The 19,578-nt window shown below is 34.5% G+C and overlaps 1 protein-coding gene across 1 annotated transcript in view; it reads right to left on the bottom strand.

Annotated features, from left to right (window-relative positions):
- The window catches only part of klar (klarsicht), a 106,170-nt gene that overhangs the window by 34,617 nt on the left and 51,975 nt on the right, over window positions 1-19,578 (bottom strand). The gene's annotated exons all lie outside the window — the stretch shown is intronic.

Below are 19,578 nucleotides of genomic sequence, written 5' to 3' on the forward strand. Positions count from 1 at the left end.
AAAGTCGGGGCTTGGACTCTGCCATCCTCAATTCTAATCGATATTAAAAAAAAACCTGAAATATTCCTATTTTCCCAACTAACAATATCCTGAAATTTGATTCTGATGTTTTTTATATAAAAATATATATTATTTGGGTCGAATCGTATATATATATATAATAAAATGTGTGTACGTGAATTGAACTGAATAGAAATCGGAAACCGCGAAAAACCGGTGTCTGTTTTGTATAAATTCAAATAAAATTCCATTCCATTGAAATACACGTTTGAAGCGCTTTACAAATACAGTTAATTCTACCTAGAGTTGCACTTTTTAATCATAAAAAAGGCTTAAAGACTATTAATGTATTCACAAAACACGTGATATTTATAATATTCAAAACAAGGCTTAGCGCCCATTGCATTAAACGCAACGGCTTTCCAAAATATTAAAAAAATAAACACATAAACCAACCACTAATCGCGTAGTAAATAGTTAAAATATTCTATAACTCACCTAAAAACAAATAGAAAAATATACCAGCAAATCTTCCGAATGTTTGTTTGTAAATACACCAGTAAACAGCAAATTCAAAGAAGTTTGAAATCCAAGATAAATAATAATAATTTAAAATGTTCGATTATTTTCGTTTAAAATGTTCGTTTTCGATTTGGTTTTCGAGCAGTTTTAGTTTAAAATAGCGGTGTTGTAACCGCCATAAACAATTGAATACACTCGTACACACTCGACTCGACTTCTGAAGCCGGTATTAAAATGGTTCTGTTCCACGGCACGAATACGGCCCGCGAGCTAGCTAACCCAACAACAGCCGAGTTGCTTCTCTATTAAAAGAGCTAGACCAGCCAAAAGCCAAAGTCAAATCCACCGAGGCTTCTATAGTGAATACGTCACAGTTAGCGTCACACCTGAGTTATTAAGTATTTTTCTATATACACTTCCTACCCTCCCGGCTGAAGCGGTGGTGGAGGTATTACGCGGCAACGCGGCTTTTGTGAAATAGTTGTTCTTTTAGAATTCTACCCGCGTCTACCTGTACTTTAAAAGTAATTCGTGAGTCACCGTTACCGGAGGCTACGAGAATTAAGTTAGAAAGGTCCTTCCAGCCTTTACTAGTGGTCTAAGTTTACATTGATACGTGACAGGTAAGCGCGAGACACAATGAAAATCGCTAGTGGCTGTTATTATTCGAGGAATCTTTGGCGTAGCTACACCTTTCTTTAAGAAATTATAGCATTGTTGTTGTTTCCTTTAATAGGGCAAAGTTCGGGCGAGATTTTTGGTCAAACAAAACCAGTATAGGTAATTAAGAGGGGTGGGAAACTCACCAAAGCTGTTTTTACGAGTGGATCGACTTAAGAAAGCTTGGAATTTCGAGTAATTTAATTTATTTTTCAAGTGTCCCTCCCATCTCTTTGGGTATTTAGGTAGAATTATATTCATTCTAAAAGACATCATGGTTTTGAGACTTACACCAGCTAGGTAAAACCCTCATTAACATTTAACAATAAGAGAGAAAGAATACAGGGACACCCCAGAAGTGACCGCATTTATAATACAAAATTCGTTGTTTGTGAGGGATTTCAAAGGTTACAATTATTTGCGTAACTAACTCCTACGTAATTTTGCATCAACTTAATAAGTTCCGGTAAAATTTTTAAAAATCATCGTCGGTGCATTTCTTCAAAAGCTCATTTTCCCGCAAATTATTAATATTTCATAATGTTTATTTAAAATATGGTAAAACTGTGTGAAATAAAACTCATTTGTCATTGCAACAGGATATAGCGCAAGTATTTTGGTCTACTAGGCCTACTTAGTTATAGATTCCAAAAATACACCGTAATCTATTGGCAAACTCTACTACCTAATTTTATCCCCAAGTTTACCCTCTCTTCAGTCTAATCACCATAGAGGGTAGTAGAAGGTAAGGTGGCCCTTGAAAAAAAGGTACAAGTGAAAAAACAAAGATTAGGGTCCCCCTACGAAGCGTAGGGCGCCAAAATCCCCCATCGTTTGATAAAAAGGACTTCGTTATCGAGCAGAAGGGATAAAAAAAAATGAAATATGGCTTTTGTAACTAACGGACTAACGAAGTGATACGGATACAACTGAAGAGAGGAAATTAGGTATATGGCTTCTTCGAGTGCTCGACAAGCAAAGTTAAAACGTCACCATTCAAAATTGTCAGCTTTAAGAGACTCGAGAAAATTCGTACAGAGGTACTGCAACTCCTAAATGGCTTATATTGGATGTCAACGGAAAGCTAAGGAGAATCTATTTTAAAATAAAGAAACATGACGTCAAGAAACCTCCGCGATCGTTAAAATCGGTTAAACGCTTAAGAAAAACGTTGTTTTTCAACAGAAAGATCAATACCGAATAGGTTAACAATTGCACAATTGGATTTGGCGAAAAACTATTATTATTTTTTAAAAATAAATAAATAAATAAATATAAATTTGACGTTGCTAACTATTCCTTAACTAATTACAATTAAAAGAAAACTCCAAATATTCGGCGTACCCATCCTCTAATAAACAGAAGCTCAACAAACTACAAGAGGACATGAACCCCTTCATTTAAAAAATAAAACTACTTTTATATATAAATTTAATATAGTTTTTTTGGGACAGATGTTTCGAATTCTTCACTACAGAAACATTTAAGCCGAATTTATACCTGAAATAACAATAAAAATTACAATTCCACAGGATATCCTCGCGAAAAACTATTCCAGGTGTGATAAAAATTAAAAACCCTGAAACAATAGCTGGATTCGAATTAGGGCAATATGACGGATGATATCGGGAAGTGTAAATCAATCAATGGATTTTGATTCATTATCTACAGAACAGAGAGAGAGAAAGATAGAAACAAAAACAACTTTCCCTAACCCCTAAAATATAGACCAGCCAAATTTGCGCAAGCTATAACGCGCCTGTAACAGTTGCGCTGTTTTAAAACCACCCAAGCTAAGAAACGAAATGGCCAGCGCCCGGAATCGAAATAGTCTAATATACACCACAAATCTGACGCGAAATTTAAGATCTCAAATTTCCCACGAACAGAGAGAGGTCCGGATGAAATTCATCCTTTCTTATTTTTATACATTACGTAAAAATAAAAAAATTTAAAAATAATCTGTCATTACTGTCTATGATCCAGAGATGCCAGACCACCGTGTAGACAGTCATCTTAAGTGGGCGGTATCATACTAACATATTGAGAAATTTTACAACAAGTAAAATCATACGTATCCTGTGATGCTTTTGAAGGGTTTTAAACCCAAACCAAACTAGTTCTATTCCTCCAGGATAGAGAGATGCCACGCCTTACCAAGCTAAGTAGTTAAGTAAGGTAAGTTTAGAACGACACGCCTCATTACTAAAGCTGACAAAAAAAAGTGGACATGCAAACATCAAAAAGCAATAAAACAATAGAAATCGCGAGAAATCATCGCTTGAAAGCGTATCTTTTCTCAAGTTTGTGATAAAAATAGTGAAAAGTGATCTAGTAAGTCTAATACATAGTTATATAAAACTATCTTATGACGTCACTCTGCCTATTTCGCTTTAAGTTCAAGATCATAACACACGAATCATTAATTTAAGAATAAAAAAAAATACTTTTGCTAAACTCGAAACGATATAATATTTCACGGTCTCGTGGTCAAATCCCACGCGAGGAAATTTAATTAAACAAAAAAATCATTATCGAACAAAGCTAATTAGCGGTTAAATTTGAAAAGAAATAATTTCTAACAACTTTACCTTGGGAGAGAGATAGTTTTTCTAAAGTTTAAAAATTGAAGAACCCTAAAAATTAATTTTTCATTCCTTTTACAAAGTAACGCCGGATCTTTATTCATTATTGCTCTTGCACGATTTTGTGTTCTTTGATTTTTTCGTCTATATAGTAACTATAATTTCTGCATTCGTTAAAAAGTTGCAAGGGCAGGTGCGAGCGAAAGGTATTTTTCCGGAATAAATTGGTTCTACTCTGTTTAAGCAATTAGATTTATTTAACGGAGTAGTCTTATGAGGGGGTGGAATATATATTGTTTTACCATCCCCGTATCTCTCCTTTGTAACTTTCTCTTAATTACTTCTATTTACCGCGACAGAGTGAAAGAATTTAATCCAAATCCTGATCGATAGTAATTGAACGGTCGAGGAGTATTAATCTAACACCTGCTCGTATAACATCAAAAAAACAAGGCATGTCCGAAAATTGATCGTTAGCGATTTACCAAGATATACCTTCATTTCTATCCAAAGTTACAACATTCCGAGCCGAAAGAACTTTGAACATAAGTTGGTTGTCTATTTTCCCTGATTTGATTTAAACCTCATTAACATGTCAATGATTAGCTTAATTACTCGGTCCCTGACTGTTGTAACCCCGAGTGTTTAGCACCGTTGTAAAGCTAAGAAGTGGGACCATAACATACTCAAAGGAAATTCTCGTATCTCTTATAGAACCGGAGTTTGGTCCCTCCAAACATAGATCCAAACACAATGGACTGAATGGAGGAAATGTCATTGTAAACCCATTTTAAAATTTCCTGACTTTCCTGACCTTGTTTAACCTTCCAATAATTTGAACTTAGCGGGTACCAAATGATGATTCGAAGTTTGGTCTCATAATAATTAAGAATGGTATGAAAAATATATAACTTTTGATTAATGTACATCCGGTTTTGGTTAGCTCATTTGTACCTGTAATTCATTTGTACCCTTACCTTTTCCTCTCAACAATTTAACTAAGGCCATTTTCCTCCCCACCATCATTTAATAACAATCACTTTCTTTTTATAGCAGATTGCGTCATTTGGAAAAGCAACACGCTTATATTGTATCACGTTACATCAAAGCAATCTATTCCCCCATGGTCATAAGCTCAGAACGCGTTCCCTGGTTCAGGAAGCCACGCAACCTTTCCACAAGACGAAAAATAAATTCTATAAAACGATTGAAAAGATTTCTCCAGAAAAAAATAAAAAATCAAATTCAAACTGCAATAGGTTTGATGGTAAAATTAAGAAGTTATTTAACATAGAGACCACGTTCGTTTTACCGCAGTCTGCGGTTGAAATGGCATTACCATAACATAGGATCGTGAACGCGAAGAGTGAAATTCTTTCTACAACAGCGCGTGGTTCAATCTTTACATCGTGAAAATGAATACAGCCTGTCATGTAAAACAAGACTCTTTCAAAATGTTTTTTATTATTTTTTTATTCTTCTTATGTATTACGTAGTGGTGGTAGATAGAATGCAATGCCAACGACCCTTTATAAGTTTAAACATAAGTTTATAAGATATGTTTCATAAGTATGACACTACCAATACTTCGTAGCTAGTTCGAGAACAACAAGCGAGAATTGACTACACTCGGTCGTTAATTTTGCAGGACTTCCATCTTCCTATTTAGTCTGCATTACTAAGCCTTTGACAGCGTCTCACCAGGCGTCGCTTTACCTCGAATCTATGACCTACGTCACTACATCACAACCTCTCAGTGACCAGTGACAAACTTAAGTAACAAATCTTATGAACTTATGTATAACCAATCAACTTATCAAGGGTATTTTAGCTTTAAACACGTAGAAATCTCCGGGTGAACAACAAATTTTGATTTACAACCCCAATACGAACCTAATCCCGGATACATTTCTAAGAAAAATTATCTAATTTAAGATTGAAACTGAATATATATATTTTTTTAAAGAAAACAAAAAGGCTTAGAGCTACACATCTGTGTAACAGTACTGTAATATTACCATAAAACTAATGAAAGCAAGGTCTATAGAGTTTTTTGCCCGGGGGGGGGGGCACTGCATAGATTATACCCTCAAACTGCTTATCAGTTTTTTTACATAAATATATATTAACGGCATATCACATTATTCGCACATAGACACTTATACCTGGAAAACATAATCTTTGCCATACCTCTATAACAAATTTGGTTATAGATAAGTTTTAAATTACATTTTCTCAGATAGTTTCGACCCATAAAGGCTAAGCTAGACTGTATATATATATATAGGGAAATAATTGGAAATTAGCTACCGCATTTAAACTGGAAACTCACTCGCGTATCGTAATCGCGTGAATCGTGCAAAGTAGTTTATGTATTCTAGCTATATATTTTCTTCCCAATTTTCAGATAAGACGTTTATTTTCTCGCACGATCGGAATTGTTAATTTCATGGCGGCGGCCAGAGCTCGCCCCCGAATTATTATTATAAAACATAAAGAAACAGCTTCTTTCTCGATTATTTTCCTCTCTCACACAAAAAGAAAAAGGAAAACGCATTAATCTGAAGAGAGAAATCAGTTCATTCATTCATTATTGGGTGATTTTTAATGATTTAAGAACATCACGACTTGTCTAAGTATACGGCCTCTATATCTCTTCTTAAAAGATTTAAGTAATAATGACTCGAAATAAAGTTAATGCTGTTTCCAAGGTAACAAAGTCATTATTAGATCAAAACGCGTGCTAAGTGAGCGTTTGAACAAAATTCAAAAAAATAATATTTAAATAGGGTGGCGACGTCTAATTCGGAACATGTCTAATTCAGTACACTTTTTTAAAAATCGGCTTAGATTTGTTTTGGGGGCTTCAATTCGGAGAAAACGAGGCCTAAAATATCAATCATTCATCGCGAATCCATTAAAAATCATCCCGAGATTGTAGGAAAACATCCCGAGAAGATACGACAATAATTAGCAGAGTACCCAAATTAAGCATATTAAATTAATGGAAATTTTAGGGAATGTCACTGCCATGGCCTCAGCAAATAAGGTTTCGAGAACGACTGAGGAAAGGTACGCTCAGTCACCTGATTTCAAACGAAAGTACCACTCTTTAGCTACAATTTATGACCATTGGGAATATGGTAGAAAAGATATTTCACTCACAATTCCTAATCAAAAAAATATGCCCATTACGTCTAATTCGGAATGATGAAAAATACACCGCTTGCCCTCTTGATTACTTGTACTAAACTCATCCTAACCTATATTTATGGTAATCGTGAACATCGTTAAGTACAAGACCAAACTTTTAAAGACTGTATAACACCAATAGCAGACTATTCTTTCGCTTCGCGCCAAAACGCGGTATTTCCACCGCTATTTCGCGGCCTCTAAATATTTATATTTATTAACCTCTTTGAAAGTGAGTTTTCTGTTTTCTTAGCCTGTTTACCAAATTAAAACAACCCTGCTCGGATTTGAAACCACCCTTTACCAATTAAAACCACCCTTTACCAGTTAAAAACCCCCTGTTCCGAATTAAAACCCCCCTGTTCCGGATTAAAACCAACCTAGTTCCGAATTAGATGCAATTGTTCCGAATACGACGTAACTACAAAGTTTGGGAAAAACCTATTTTCTCGCTTAATAATTACATTAGAAAGATGAAAAGGGGCTTAAAATATGCGCAAAGGTTCGATCTACAGGTCTACAAACACAAATAATATCTGCAATTGCCAAAAATACGCTATATTATGTAATTTTAAAAAAGTGTTCTGAATTGGACGTCACTACCCTAAATATTATATGTGACTTCTCTCCTGCCATAGATAGCTATGCCTAAATCCTCACGAATTTCTATATTGAACTTTACCACCGCCTTGTTAACTAATTCTTTCCATTTTTCTCACTTAAAAAAACTTTTAAAAATTAGGAGATTTACGCATATTGAATACTTTGGTTTGGAAATATGCCTAGCTAAAAAATTAAAATTTCAGTCATCTGGCGAGGAAAATACCTCTCCCACCCCAGCCCTAGATACGCCACTGTCGAGATTAAAATATTCAAGGCGAAAAATGTTAGTTTCGACTCCTCTTTATATCATCTTTGGTGTTTAGCAGCTTACAGCGGGACAAAAAAAAATTAAAAATCAAAAACCCCGACGCTTCGGCGGATTAAAAAACTACTTCGGCCGGATAAAAAACTACTTAAAGCTGCAATCCATATTCTCTTCAGTTCACGACCTTAGTCTTGGTTATTAACGCTTTCTTAAGTCCTCTCGTGTTTTGTGAGCTATTCCTTCGTCGGGTTCCGCTTCTACGCCGGGTTTCGCCCTTCCTCGCGATGCTGCTCCTTCGCGAGCTTCCTCGGGGTGCCGGCCGCTGCTTCGAGACCTTCCGCGGGTTGTATTGATGAAGCTCGTGAGCTTCCGCTTCTTCACGGCAACGTCGCCCAGAAGGTAAAATTTAGTCCTTTTTCCTTGATATCCTTGTATTTTTATTTTGCTTAAATGGTTAAAGGCGGCTGTTGCATTTTCTCTTCGTTGAAAGAAAATTTTACACGCTGGAACGTTTCTTTTTCTCTTAATTCGATGTATCTGTTTAAAGAAATGAAAAAATATATGAGAATCGGAGTGTGGAAAATTTGACCACGCCGAGAGATTCTGGAGAGGTTTATTAACAAACAAGTATTCACTTACCGGCCCAAAGGGCTTGAACCATTGCTTTAGTTCCCTGTTTGAGATCGTGAAGTCTAAGTTTTTTACTCCAATTCCGTCTGAATGTTTATATGTTGAAGAGGCCGTCGAACGTCCGCCGCTAGAAGCGGGCGTCGAAGTTCTGCCGAGTGGACTTCCGTCGCTTGGACTTCCGTCGCGTGGACCTCCGCCGCGTGGACCTCCGCCGCGTGGACCTCCAATGTCCCCAATTGCAATATGTCATTAAACCTCCTTTTAACTTACCGCGTTTGTTGGTTCAACCTCCTCATCGGAAGTAGTACTGAGTTGCAGATTTAAATCCTCAGAGCTTGAGTCAAAATTCATTTTGCGTGGAAGAAACGAGAGAAGTGAATAAACTAGGGATTGCAGCTTAGTTATACCCCCGTCGAAATAGTTTTTAACGCCTCGAATTAGTTTTTTAATCTACTTCTTTAAAAAATTTAATATTTTATGTGAAATTTACTTCTTTAAAAAATTTAATATTTTTGTGAAATTTACTTCTTTAAAAAATTTAATATTTTTGTGAAATTTACTTCTTTAAAAAATTTAATATTTTTGTGAAATTTACTTCTTTAAAAAATTTAATATTTTTGTGAAATTTACTTCTTTAAAACAATTTAATATTTTTGTGAAATTTACTTCTTTAAAACAATTTAATATTTTTGTGAAATTTACTTCTTTAAAACAATTTAATATTTTTGTGAAATTTACTTCTTTAAAAAAAATTTAATATTTTTGTGAAATTTACTTCTTTAAAAAAAATTTAATATTTTTGTGAAATTTACTTCTTTAAAAAAAATTTAATATTTTTGTGAAATTTACTTCTTTAAAAAAAATTAATATTTTTGTGAAATTTACTTCTTTAAAAAAAATTAATATTTTTGTGAAATTTACTTCTTTAAAAAAAATTTAATATTTTTGTGAAATTTACTTCTTTAAAAAAAATTTAATATTTTTGTGAAATTTACTTCTTTAAAAAAAATTTAATATTTTTGTGAAATTTACTTCTTTAAAAAAAATTTAATATTTTTGTGAAATTTACTTCTTTAAAAAAAATTTAATATTTTTGTGAAATTTACTTCTTTAAAAAAAATTTAATATTTTTGTGAAATTTACTTCTTTAAAAAAAATTTAATATTTTTGTGAAATTTACTTCTTTAAAAAAAATTTAATATTTTTGTGAAATTTACTTCTTTAAAAAAAATTTAATATTTTTGTGAAATTTACTTCTTTAAAAAAAATTTAATATTTTTGTGAAATTTACTTCTTTAAAAAAAATTTAATATTTTTGTGAAATTTACTTCTTTAAAAAAAATTTAATATTTTTGTGAAATTTCTTCTTTAAAAAAAGAAACTTAAAATTTTATGTGGAATTATACTTCTTTAAAAAAATTTATGTTTTATGTGAACTTTATTGTTTTAGGTTAATTAAATGAACTGATTATTGCATTGAAATAATAGAGGTTTCCTATCTTTCCACCTAATTACAAAATCTGGCCCATTAAGTATAAAACTCGCTAGAAGTACTTGTAAGCCACTTAATAATTCGGAGCCCTTCTCGTTCCATATTGCAATATTAACTTAGAACATGGGCCAAGAAAGGTACATCCACGAAGGGCGTAATTTAACAATTTTTCGTTTCAAAAAGTCATTTAAGAATTCAGATAAGTTGAATTAGAATATCCACTAGGTACTTGTTATTCCAAATGATGTTTTAAAACTTAAAATAATAGTTCAAACACAGCGATTACTCAAAACAGAAAACCCCTATTTCCGAAAGGATATCAAAGTGATAATCTACTTGTATCAAAGTTAACCCTATGGGAACATGTATGTACACGTGATGAGCGTTTGACCAAATCTTATTTGAAATAACAGCGGGTTCATACAACTGATATTCCCGAGCTTAACAGGGTTTTTTTTTCACCATGGAGAAATAAGAACACGAGTGTTTTTTCATAAATGAAGCAATCCCTTTCAGAGCAAACTTTCCCAAAGCTCACAAATTTCCCTGAATTTTACGAGAAATTCTAATTTTAACTGAGGTTTTTTCGTCAACTATTTATTTTGAGTTTTCCAGGTTTTTATGAACCCTGGACTAATAACCACTATACCGTAGTTACATACACACGTGCGGATCGTTTGACTAGATCAAATTTGAAATAAAAACTATAAAAAAAAATAAAAACCTCGATTTGAGTAAGAACTTCTCTAAGGGCGACCTCATTTGGGGTACTGATCCTTACAACGTGCCTTAGACGAAGATTGAATCTTTGTGGCAGGGGTTCTAGCTAACTGAACGGAGTGCAATGTGGTTCTAAGGAACTGAAGATAAACAATAGTGACTTTTTTTCCTTTCCAAATTTCAAATCCCTCTGAAGGAAATCCTGCATTGTTTACCTTCATTTCGCTAGAACTGCGCCGCGTGGCCTGCAGTTAGCTAGAAACCCTTAGAATCTTTGCGCCATCGGGGATCCGAAAATGTGCACGGTCGCCCATCCGTCACGATGGTTAAGACTAAACAGTGACTTCTCTCCTGACATAGAGGATCCATAGCTATGCCTAAATCCTCACGAATTTCTATTCATATATCGAAATTTACAACCGCCTTGTTAACTAATTCTTTCCATTTTTCTCACTTAAAAAAACTTTTAAAAATTAGGAGATTTACGCATATTGAATACTTTGGTTTGGAAATACGCCTAATTAAAATATAAAATTTTCAGTGATCTGGCGAGCAAAATTCAGCTCCCACCCACCCCTAGATACGCCACTGTCGAGATTAAAATATTCAAGGCGAGGGCTCTTAGTTTCGACTCCTTCTCTTTATATCCTCTTTGGTGTTTAGCAGCTTACAGCAGTAAAAAAACAGACTTCAGTGGATTAAACAACCGTTTCATCAGGTTAAAAAACTAATCCGGCGGGTGTATAAGTAAACTGCAATCCCTATTTTCTTCAGTTCACGACCTGAGTCTCGTATCAACATGAATTCTTCACCGGCCAAGTACCCAGCAGTCATTGTTGTTAAAAATTTTGATTATACCATCAAAAATGTTGACGTTAAAAAATGGTTCAAACCTTATGGCAGAGTAAGTGAATACAAGATAGTAAATAAACCTCCCCAGAATCTCTCCAGCGTGGTATCCGTAGATATGTAATTTCAATTCTCTGATTCTCATATCTATATATTTTGTTCTTTAAACAGGTACTTCAAATTAAGAGAAAGAGGGACGTACCCGTTTGCAGGGTAAATTTACTACTCAGGAAAAAAGCTGAGGTCGTCGTTGACTACTTAAATGATCAAAGAATCGCAGGCCACGGGGGGGAAACGACCACGTTTTCCCTACTGTGAAACGTTTTTGAGATATTTTTATTGGTTTTAACATTACTTAATTTTTGTTCTTAAAATTTTTGTTCTTGTTGTTGCTTCAAAAAGTCTTAATAAATAATTTACATAACTTTAATTGGAATAACCACTCTTTGTTACTACGCATGTTTTATAATTTAAAAGTTAACCCTATGGGCACCTTTACCATAGTACATACGTATTAGCTCCTAACTTTAAACCCTGGTTGAAACTGCGGATAAAAATTTAACTAGTATCTAATAGAGTTTAGTCACCCGAAATACAAATATCGATCGCTTTATTAAATCCATTCTCGCGTGCCAGTGTAAGATTTCGCGTATAGCGTTGGCCTTTTGCTCCCTCCCTCGCATTTTGTACGTCTTTTTCATACATACACGCCTATTCCTGGGGGACGCGATACTGTTCTGTCCACATCGTATTATTACTACCACAATTTACCAGGTTTCGGGACGCCGATTTCCTATACATACGTTCAACCGTTTGTCCGCGATATATAGGGTAATACGGGAATTGAAGTGGTCTTCGACATAAAAGCCGTGTAATCAAGCTTGAACTGCATTAACATGGTCATCGCGCATAAGTAGCGATGGAAAAGGGGGGAGGGTGTTAACGCTTTTAGGCTATATTCCCATAATGATGAAATGCGATTAAAACACGTAACACCTTCACTACATCCATTTTTTAAAAGCGCTTTGGGTTTCAAAAAAAAGAAAGAAAATATTTAGGCCTATATATTTTTGGCTTACGGAAAAAATAAATTTTTATTCGAATTACTAAACGGTTCTCTTAAATATAATTATTTTGTAATCACGTCGACAAGCTATTATGGGGTTAAAAAATTAGAGAGGTCATGGTGTAAAGGTGTATCATTTTATTTCCCTTTACGGTTCAACAGGTTTTGTAGACCATTTAATACAGGTAACTTATAACTATTATCTAGTAGTAATAGAAAAACTGATTGTTAGATAATGATTTTCTGATGGCCAATACCATAAGTACGTAGTGTCAATGCATGGAAAGATATTATTAAAACTGTTTTACGATATTTTTAAAGCGTGAATCATGTCGGAAATACATTTATGGCCAGCCCCTCGCCTTTATACACAGTTTACAGACTAGGAGAATTAATACCATTTACACAAGGATACAAGGCTTCAGGTGTTACACTCCATGGTGGCGTCTGCAGAAGCCAGGCCTCCTTGTGGAAATGGTATGAATCCTCCTAGTCTGAAAACAATTTTTATACGAAATTACTATGTCTTAAAACCTTCTAAGACAGACAGACCACATATTGAAATAAATGTGTAATTAACAACGTTTAGAGGTACACATCTCTATAATTTCTATAACGCGCCAATTTAGGGGGCCAAGTTATAATTGCGAATAACGTTAATATCTCGAGCGCGGTAATTCGTGGCGCCAAAAATCTGTTTTTTATTTTCCTTTTCTTTAAATTTTAACGCTGGTTCAAGATACAAAAGAAATATATATTTTTTTATACTTGATATAATAGCGACAACAATTTTCGCTTCCGTATCGTGGGAGTTTTAAAACCGCAAAAAAAAACGTTTCAGGAATACTTAAAATTGAACGAGGGGCTTGATTATAAAATATCTTCATTTAAAACTATTAAAAAAAATACCCTAGAAATACGGACCGGTTCCAGAATAGAGCGCCGCAAAGTAAACGCGGATGTCATTCAATAGAGCAATCGAATAACGGTAATGATATTTATAATACACATATATAAATCAGTCGATGGGTCATTTTAGGGATAGCTCAAAATAAATATAACGACAGAGAGGTTAAGAATATAAACATTGATGTTCATGGCTACGTACAAGCCTCTTTAATGTAACTAAAGGGGAAAGACACGGGGGTAAAACCTTTCCTTCCATCTCGCGTTTTGGCGCCTGCGCTCTTGAGAGTTGTCTACCCTCTTTTTCCCATCGAAGAGGCGGGTTATATTACCCCTAAGAACCTAGTCGACATTACTGAACCTCTCTAACTAACCCAGGATTTTTAGAGAGGACAAATATTATCGGTTTCTCTTTGAAAAGCCGGGATCCTATTGTGTCCCTCTACAATACCGGAATCGATACAAACACGTGGCTACTAATTACGAAGTAAAAAAAAGGAGGCGTTTGTTGTCTTTTACTCAAGAACCCCTCATCTTCGTCTAAGCAGGGGACGGACGTTGTTGTATTTCAGAGGTTAACGGCCTTAAATTCATTCTTCTAATATAATAATATAGAGTTGTTGGAATTATTCCAAGTTTGAACCCTTAACGGAGCTAGTGTATACCCGTTTTGTGTCTCGGCCGCGGTAAATAGAGGTCTATGCCAAATTAAGCATCATTTAAATCGGTGTCAATCTTTTCTCCCAGAGGACCAGACTCGATAAATAAAGCTGGTCCCTTCAAGACAATAATGGGCTACAGAGAACAGGTGTACAGGGGCTATGATCGTACCAACGACCAATCTAAGGTATCAATAATCAAATGCTTCGTAGAGAACTGAACCTTACTTCAAATTAATAGATTTCTGACAAATATGCAAAACGTAATAAATATTCTACAAAATAATTTTACCATCCAAAAATAACCACTAAATAATGCAACTGGATTGTTCCATTTTAACGCCTGCTTATACGATAATAAATAATAATTATAATTTCAATTTATTTCAACCATTCTGATAATTAAATTTTGCTCTGGGGAAGAAATAAAAATTCTTCTCGTAACTTGTAATTATCCAAAATAAAACATAGGAGCGCGGGAAATACGGTAGGCGTGTTGCCAAAAATATAAATACTACCCTAGCTAGCTTTACCGTAAATTATTTATAGTTTGTATATCGTAACAGAAATTAAAAGCGTCAACAACAATAATAACACTAAACATAAACCTAATCTATTCAAAATATTTCATTTCCTAGAGTGTCGAATAAACATTAGCCAACTTTTCCAAACAAAGTTGGGAAAATTGCTCGTAACCTTTGGGCTAAAAGGTCAAGTTTCGTTTTCCTCTTAAATATTACTATGATTACAAGAAACACGACCTGGAAACGGCCATTGTCTCCCTTAGAATTAAAACATATTCGATACCAATCGGAATTTGCAATACCCACGATACAAATCTCAACGCGTAACTCGAATAAAGATAAATACCATCTAAGACTGAAAGATTAAATCCCTTTTCGTAAAAGAAAGCTAAAAAAAATAATAATAATAATAAATAAAACTAAAGTAGGTCTGCTAGTCGCACCCATTAACAATTTTCAACATAAAGAAAAATCTCTAAATACGTAATTTAAAATATTTTCCACTATCGACATTTACCGAGGGGTCGGACGATATTCCGTGTTATTCAAACTGAAAATTCGCAACTGCAAAATAAGCCAAAGAATTATTTCGAATTGCAGTGTTGCTATATCTCGTAAAGCGTCTAAACTCCTAAATATTGGACCCCTCAAAATTTACCAAAACACATTTGCGGTTCATATTTACTGCAAAATAAATTCCGCTTAGAGAGAACAAAAAATTATATGAAATAACCAAGGCGTTTTATTGTTAAACAACAATATCACGATCGCCAACAAAAAGAAAGAAAACTAAAAATCGTTTATAAATAAAAATCAGGATGCATTATTTAGTTGCGCGAAAGAAGAAATTGTTGATGATTATCACGATTTAAATTGCTATTTCTTTTTTAGACCTAAAACCTACAGAACCAATTTTAATAACAATACCCAACAGCCATTACTATATTATACATTGTGTATTATTCGCTATTCGTGAATCACGGGTTCAAAACGTATTAACCCCCGAAAATAATAAAAATATGTATTTATATAATTTCAAAAAAATTCAAAAATGCGGGAGTGCTTCGATGAGATATCGAAAAATTATCGATGAAGGGGTCCATGAACGTATGTACAAGGCGTTAAGTAAGTATAGGGGCTGGCCTAGATCACTCTATCGGATTATTCATCTACAAATATACCTTCCATCATCTATAATCTCCGAATACATGGCCCAAAATGAGATGCTATTACGTTCAGAGATGAAATTTGAATAACGCGGAAATACCTGGGCCAAAATTACGTGGGAACTTCGAATTATAATTCGCGAGAGTCGTAATAAATAGTATTGTCTGGAGATAAGTAGTATACAACAAGGTAACCTGGATTTCGCGTACACTAATAATATTCCGAACCAGATTTAAATCATTTTAATCAGAGAACTTAATGTATAATTTGTGGGAATACAGTTTAAATATCTCATTAATTTCACTTAATTACGACTTAGTTTTTTATTCCGTGACTCGTTTCTTTTATTGACATTACCCCAGTTTGAAACCTAACACTACTTTAATCACAATGTATTCATACGCCTAACCAAACCTTCCTCGCGTGCCCTTGAACGAAACAATACACTGAAGTAAAAAAAAGGGTTTATTGTCCCACAACTATAGCTTCGAACGTGACGTACAGCGTCCAATTCAAGCTAGCCTAGGTTCCATATTCACTTGGGTTCATTTTGAAACGAAACATTTCGCAATGGGTCAATACTGCCAACACACACACGCATTAATGTCGTCATAAGAAGAACTCCTCCCCAATGTCCCTGCTGTTATAATGACAATACCGTAATACCACTACCACTATTGTCAAACACATATTTAATCGCGTGCCTAACTATCATTAATCTTACTTTTAAAGTGGATTGAGTTTCCACCAAAGCGAGAACATTTATGCTTTCAACTTTTTACGTTGTTATTATAATATTGAATCAACTACTTTAAAAAATTATTTACAAGGTTACCCCCATGCAGATTTTCTTTTCAAATTCAATGAATTTTCCAGGTATTCCAGGCAACCCAGAATTAGTTGTGTATCAACAATCAATACCCCATTGAGAATCTTTAACTCGTGTGCCCATGATTTGGGGCTTCTTTTGTTTATAAGTTACTAGAGACACTGATCGGTCGATGATTTGCGCCGGTCGATTCGTAACACAATGTGTCTTTTCAGTATTTGCGAAGGCGGGAAGTATAATTACTCACACATTATTAAAGTACCCAAGTAAGATCGTTACGGGGTATTCTAAAACCCTGAAAACGCGTAACGCGTGCTCGGCTGTTGCGCTTCCAATTATATTCACCTATATCAGTCGAAGGTCGGTCTACTTTCACGTCGTAAGATTACAACAGGGATAAAGGCGGGGGAGCCTTGTAATTTAACTCAGGTCTATTTTAGCTGTTTCGTAGGTTATTCTAATGGTACAGTGTTACTTTTAAATATTCGTATCGACGTCCTAATGTCGAACAACCGAGAAAAGTCACGGACTTCTATTTCCATGCACAGTTACGTAAGGTCTGTGTAAGTACTAGTATGTTAAATGAAGCCTAACTTATGACTCCGTGTATGTTTGATTACGGCAGAGCAAACCGAGTCCCTTGACGCGGTTTTTTTTTGGTCCACCACGCCCGTTGGGTACCAATTCCCCCGCGTCTCGGATCTCCCAATATATATATATGAAATGGTGTTATTTTTAACCGGTTTTTACCAGAACCCGAAACCAGAAGTCCATAACGCGGTAATAATAGACCATTTCATTATTTACTCGCAGAAAAACCAACACACAGGGGAGAGGTTGAGTTCGCGCTGCCTCTAGCGGTTCTTCTTGGCCCGAGGGAAATAACCCAAGAAGGTGACCTGTCATGTTTGCTTATCTTCTGTAATTAATAGATTAGTCTATTCACGATAGTTCTTGGGTAAACCCCCTAAAAGTCCATAACAGAACTCCAAATTATTGGCTTCGGTTACACTACTCCCTAACTAAACCTGCCCTGTCTAAATATGATTGCCATTTGTTTAATGAACTACTGGGCGAAATAAAAAACACCTTAACACCTTTAAACACCACCAAACCAAGTTGATATAATCATGTATACACGTTAAATGGGGTTTCCAGTCAATTTTTGACGTATCTCTCCCTACGAATCGTGTAGAAAATCATATTTTACATTGTAACAAGTACACCAATAATGGCAGCGTGATATTTTGGGCTTCAGCTGACATGAAAATGAATGTAGGTGTGGTTCCCTTTGGCTTAATAACTATAACTCCCAAGTGCAGGTCTTAAATACGCACGAAATGTAATATTTTAAAATAAATTGCAACGTGTTAACGATAAACTAAACTCTAGTATCTACTACCTAGAGATTAGTTATCTTAAACCCTTTTTAAGGATAATATCAGCTTCTTGGTTTCCTCCTCCGTGTACGTAAAGGGCCATTACACAAAAGATCTTTATCCTTAATTACTTTTTGATACCTGTCTATATTTTCTCAAGTAACTAGGGTCCCAAAGTACAATTTCTCAAGATAAAACATCTACATTAAAGTCTGTAGTTTAGATTTTTAATTTAAAAAAAAATATTCAGTCAACTTTATATAGGCGTCGCATTGTGACAAGTTTAGCACGTGACTAAAGTGGTCATTTCCTCTCCCCCCTTTTTTTAAACAACAGTTGAGGCCCTTAAGTACTTTCTACTTCCGGTTTTGGCTTTGTATAGGCTCAATCGCCAACCAGAGAGAGGGGTCGAGTTTTAGTCCAAACCTGACCCATACGCCATTTGCGAGGGCGTTTTCAACATTTTTTGGTTACGGTTTCAACGGGCTTGCGAAGTTGTACGTAATCACTCGCGGTCATTGGTGCAAAGAAATAAGAGAAGTTGTTAAGTACCTACTGTCCTACGAATCAGTTTAAAGCTTAGATTGATCTTTATGGTTTAAATGGTTACGTTTAGCTTTGATAATGGTCTAGAGTGACATTGTTAACTTGAAAAAAATAAAAAAATAAATGTGAATGAGGGTCCTCTGTACCATCGTTTAAACCAAACCAATACGGAAGCTATTTTAGTTTAAAAGCTTAAAAAAAAACCCCTGATATTTACAGGTATCTAAATAATGGGCTATAAACGTGAATTTTTACGTAACTTCTAAATATGAATTGTATGCCTATTTAATTTTTTTTATACATCATTTAGAGTCATATATACATTGACAGCGTAAAAGGCACTTAATTTTAAATTAATGATAATTTGATTGTCATAAATTATTTTCCAGAGAATAAAACAAAGTGGATCAATTTTAAAAGAGGTAAGATTAATCATAATGATTGTGTATTCATGGGAGATTAGGGTTAAATTTGAGTACGTCAATAATCATATCTGCAATGAGTGATAAAACATAAAAAGTGCCATCCATAATTTTCGAAATGGGATCGTTTAACCCTTTTAAACCCCCCCCCAAGGCTTAAAAGATAATTTAAACTACTATTAGTTCTAAGATAATTTAGATTGATAACGTGAACGCACGCAAAAATATTCGTAATATTAAACAACATCTTAAAATCATAAAGGAAGAAAACATTTTACAGTTTCATGCCATAATAATAATAAATCCAGAGTTGCTTATTATAGAAGCGAGTTTTTTTTTTTATTTCTAATTTGGTCGAAAGATAAAATAGCTTCTGGCATATTATTAAGTGGACTCCCACTTCATTTAACAACGCGTAAAACACTAATTCATAAATAATAAATAGAAAAGTAATTTCAAGTGCCCCAAAGACATAAAACTATATAATATAAAGAATAGCTATTAATATTACGCCTTTGGGAATTCTACACTATTGTCCGAACACGAATAACTCAAAATTATT

This window comes from Phalangium opilio, unplaced genomic scaffold (genome assembly GCF_054372755.1).
Source record: "Phalangium opilio isolate 3A_F unplaced genomic scaffold, DU_Popi_V2 ptg000003l_1, whole genome shotgun sequence".
NCBI classification, from domain to species: Eukaryota; Metazoa; Arthropoda; class Arachnida; order Opiliones; family Phalangiidae; genus Phalangium; species Phalangium opilio.